This window comes from Ixodes scapularis, unplaced genomic scaffold (assembly GCF_016920785.2).
Source record: "Ixodes scapularis isolate PalLabHiFi unplaced genomic scaffold, ASM1692078v2 PGA_scaffold12__126_contigs__length_90152505, whole genome shotgun sequence".
NCBI lineage: Eukaryota > Metazoa > Arthropoda > Arachnida > Ixodida > Ixodidae > Ixodes > Ixodes scapularis.
In genome coordinates this window covers 68,560,870-68,565,935 of record NW_024609838.1, presented here as the reverse complement: position 1 = coordinate 68,565,935, position 5,066 = coordinate 68,560,870, and positions in this window count along the sequence as shown.

The window sequence follows — 5,066 nt, the reverse complement described above, 5'->3', positions numbered from 1 at the left end:
AGCGCAGAAGACGCTTCTGCGGCATCCGCCCCTAGCGCCACCCACCACCAACATTCAGGATACGCCGCTTAACCCCAAATCCTCACCTGTCCACGTAGTACCGGAACTGCTTTCGCAACCGGTGCCGGTACCAGAAAATAAACCTCGCAAGCGCCAGGCTACCAAGGTGGCACCACCTCCCCTAACACAGAGAGAGACGTCGAAATAGACAATGACACCTGCAGCGTGGTCAACTCTGCGACTGTCCTCACCCTCAAACAGCGACTGGAAGCTTGTAAGGTAGCATTCACACAGCGCCATAAATCCCGGCACACCACTCTCGAACAAGCAATCGAGCATATCCGGGTCACCTAGCAGCAGATGCAGCAGCAGATGTTCCAAACGCAAGAGCAGATACCATAGAACCTGTAAGCGCTCCCGCTTATCCACGAACAGCTACGCAAAACTCCAGCTCCAACATCGCTAGACGCCGGCAGCGGCAGCAGCAACATCTGCAAGTGTGGCAGTGGAACTGCAGGTGTCTCAGTCGCAAGAGGGAAAACCTGCAGCTTCACATTCCCAACGCCGAGTACATGCCTGATGTTCTCGCCTTCCCAGAACCGCACAATGGCGTCAATTTGTCGGGTTACGTTCGCTTCGAGGTCCCCGTTCAGGCAGCAGCGAGAGGGCCACGCGCATCAAAACCTGGTCACACTTTCGTCCTAAGAGGCATACCCACGATCCAACACGAACCCGTAATTGACAACGTGCCTCACATCCTGGTCGAATTACTGCCCAGACGCAAGGAACAGCGCCGCGTCTTTCTACTCAATGTTTCCAACCCCCTAGGGATCAGTCGAAGGCCGCAGCAAAGATCCTTGTGGAAGTCCTCCGCGTCGCCAAAGACACCCCCCTGCTCGTCGAGGGCGACCTTAACGCCAACCACGTCAAATCGGGGCACTTACATACTCTACGTAAGGCCGTGCCCATCCAGGAGTGTGTAGACGAGCACGACTACCTCATCTTGAACGATTTCCGCTATCCCACCCGCATTGGGAACAGCGGCTTCAGAAAGTTGTCGCCGGACCTCTCCATGACGAGGAAGATCTGTGAAGTGTTGTGGACAAAGACCGGGATCTCCCTCGGCAGCGACCACTACGTGCTCGAGATGCTGGTGCAGGTCGAGGGAATCTCGGCCCCCGCAAAACGCAAAGTCCTGGATATGGATTGCTTTTCGCCGCAACAGTATGCGTCGGCCCCGACTACGATCAAAGACCTCCGCGGTTGGACCGACAACCTTTCCAGCGTGGAGTTGGCTGCCGTCGAGAGCGACGCCACCTCGACCTCGGGGGCCAGCGACTCCAAACTCTGGCTCATGTGGCAAGCTCACCGCAGTTTTCAGGCCAGATGGAAAGCACAGGCGGGCAGAAACGAAAAGCTCCACAGACGCATTGCTTGGCTTGAAAGAGACATCAAGATTTATGCGGACCAGCTACATCGACAGCAATGGGGACAGCTGTGCGACGGACTCAACGGCAGCCTCCATCGCTAGGACATTTGATGGATCCCACGACCACCAAGACCGCGTAGGGGACCGACCTCTCCGAGGCCCTTCGCTCACACGAGGACAGTACGGCGGACCTCATGGAGGAATTCCGTAACACCTACCTTCCCGTTTCCACAGGGCATGAAGAGGCCTTGCTCTCGTACACCGAGTCGCCCAACCCCGAGCTCGACGATGACATGATCGAGGCCGAGGTTCGGAGCGCCATGGAACAACTGCGCGCGAAATCGACGCCGGGCTCCGACAGGATTGCGAACAAGAAGTTCCGGAATTTAGACGACCGTTCGGTCACTGCCCTAACGGCCCTCTTCAGCGAGGTGTGGCGCTCGGGATCAGTGCTTCCTGCGTGGAAGCACGCCGTCGTCGCTTTTATTACGAAGCCCGGAAAGAGCTCTCACTCCCCAATCTCAGGCCGATTTCCCTTACATTTAGCCTGGGCAAGTTGCTCGAGCACGCCACACTCAACAGACTTCAATACTACCTGGAAGACCGCGGCATTCTACCGCAAACCTCGTTCGGTTTCCTAGCGCAGCTCTCTACCCAGGACGTGTTCCTGCAACTCTCACGAGACATCGTCGAGAAGAAGAGGGAAGTGCAGGCCTTGCTGGCCCTCGACATCCAGAAAGCGTTTGGCAACGTGAAGCACGAAGCCATTCCTGCAACTCTCACGTCGTGGGATCCAAGAAATCCAGCCGGATTTCTCGCCTGTAACTCGGGCTCTGCACCTTTGCGTGCGTGAAGTCCTTTCTCACGGGACGCACGGAAGAAATTCCGCTGGGAGAGGACGTCTCGCCGACCTTTCGGGCCTGCGTGGGACGAGGCACGCCCCAAGGGGCAGTGCTCTCGTCCCTCCTGTTCAACTTCGCAATGATGGACCTGCCAGAAAAGCTGGCCGTTATCTCCGGCCTACGCCATTCGCTCTACTCAGAGGACGTTACTCTTTTGACTGTAGGTCACATATTACAAGTGCAAAGCGCGCTCCAGACGGCCGCTGATGTTGTAGTGGACCATGCCAGATCCGTCGGCCTCGAGTGCTCCCACGCCAAGTCGGAACTTTTTGTGAAGAGAGGCTAACACGAGCTCCTTTTCCAGGACGAAGTTCAAGTCCTGGTCAAAGGTAATTGCATATCTGAAAGCGACTTGGTCAGAGTTCTCGGCATGCACCTCGGAAAGAATTTGTCAAACACAGACGCCATTCCTCGAATGGGCAAGACGGCCAAGAGCACACCGCGTCACATTAGACGTATCGCCAACAAGTGAGGCGGGGTCAAGGAGGGCGACGTTTGTCGCATATTCACGCGTTCGTCGTCAGCCGTGTCCTCTACACGATACGCTACATGTGACTCACGATCACCGACAAGAAGAAGCTCGATTCCATTATAAGACAAATGTACAAGTTGGCCCTCGGACTCCCAGTGGCAACGTCTCCGGACCGCCTCATGCAACTCGGAATACACAACACGGTGTCCGAACTCCTCGAGGCACACCGGCGCTCTTAAGTCATACGTCTGTCCAAAACGCCCACCGAGCGCGCCGTCCTGGACAGGCTGGGGATTGAGCCGGAACCTTTCCAAGAGCCCTGGTCGACGTTCCGAAGACGATTCGGAAAATGTTGGAAGCCCGCCCGGTACCGCGGAATGTGCATTTTCTACATCACGAGGAGCGGAGAATGGCGAGAGCTCAGCAAGCAGCATCGTAACAACTCCCGCGTCCTTCACGTGGATGCCGCACCATACCCGGGTATCGCATTTTCTAACGCCTGTTTTTCGATCGCCGTTGAGAAACAGCGACGACTTCACGGTCGCCCAGGCCTCCGTGACAACCAAAGCCACTGCAGTGGCGGAAGAGGCGGCCGTTGCACTGGTCCTAGTACACGCGGGCCCCCTAAAAATGACGATCACCAGCGACTCCAAGATGGCAGTTCGCAACTTCGCCAGAGGCAGGGTGTGCGCAGTAATAGAACGCATCCTTGGATACTTCAAACCCGGCTCTGACCGAACCAGGCACCGTCTGGTGTGGGTCCCCGCCCATTCGACTCACGAGGGGAACGAAACGGCACACGCAACGGCAACTCGAGCAACTTTCCTCCGAATATTGGCTGGCACGCTTCCAAGTTCCCTTAGCGGGGTCGACGAAGCGGAGTCCCGCCACCCTTGGATGTCCAAGGACTGCCTGACGGTGTTGTAAGAGATCTGGCAACACTACCGCTTAGGGCGAAGAGTGTATTCACCACGCCACAAAAGTCTCACCAAGTTCCAGGCCCTGAATTGGAGACAGCTACAGACGAATACCCTCCACAGCCCGGCCTTCCTGCGGCATATCTATCCCACCGTCTTCGATTGGACATGCGGCCGCTGCCCGCCACCGGACCCCGGGGACGAGGGGACCAACCCGACCAAGGCCACCGTGCACGCTTGTTTTGGGAATGTCCTTTCGAGTATCCCTCACCTACTCTACGGGACTACGTCTCCCACCTTCAAGAAGAAGATGACACGCTGGATCTTCCTTGGACCGTGCTTCTCCGAAGCTCGGACCCACATATCCAACCGAAGTGGTCGCCCGAGTGCATAAGATCGCGACGAAAACCACGAAGACCCTACAAGAAGCGAACGAGCGTCCGACGTTCGACCCGGCGAGAACATCTGTGCACGTGCATCCCTTCCAGAACTGCGAAAAGCCGCCTCGCATGCATTTTTTCTTTTTTTTTCAAGAACACAATTTTTTCTTTAGGGAGCTGTGGTAGGTGAACGCCTATCCCAGGGCTTCCTGTTGTGGTGTTCTAATAAAGTTGTTTCTCTTTCTCTCTCTCTCTCTCTTAACAAATCATTGTCACTTAATTCTCTTTGCGAATAACTCGTAATCTTTGCAGCTCCCATTTACCTTGAATACCCGTTATCTTTTCTTTTAAATGCTTGTGCAGTTACGTTGTTGTATATTTCGACATGTAATAACGTACCTTCTTCGTACGTACCTGTTCCTTATTCTCACCAAAATGTCCAGCGCTAAAATTTTGATTGGATAGAAAGCCCTATACAGTTCCCTCTTTTCTCTGCTCTGCCGCCTCGCATATCGAAGCCGGTAAGATGAGAGGTCATAGGCCTCTGGGCTGCCGCACATTCCCAGCGCCCAGTTTCGTCTGCGACAGGCATTGGTAGGAAAAAATTAAGGAGAATAATCGAGGGCGTATCGTGATGAACAGCGTGTAGACGATGCTCGCGGAACACGAGCGCCGGCGACGTCAAATGAAGGAGACCTACTCATCGTAGCAGCCATTAGTGACCACCCTTTTCTCGCAGTTCCGGAGCTCAAAAGCACACTAAACTTGAGCTGTTCGAGAAGCACCATCGAATGGCGCCTACACGAGGCAGGACTCTGCAGCAGAATCGCGGCCCAAACGCCATGTTTATACGAGCGACACCGCAAAGTCCACCTCGCATTCGCTCAGACAATTGAAGACAAATGAAGAATGAACCCCAGTGGTCTTCACAAGCACCAGACAAATGAATGGTGTTCACAAACAAGA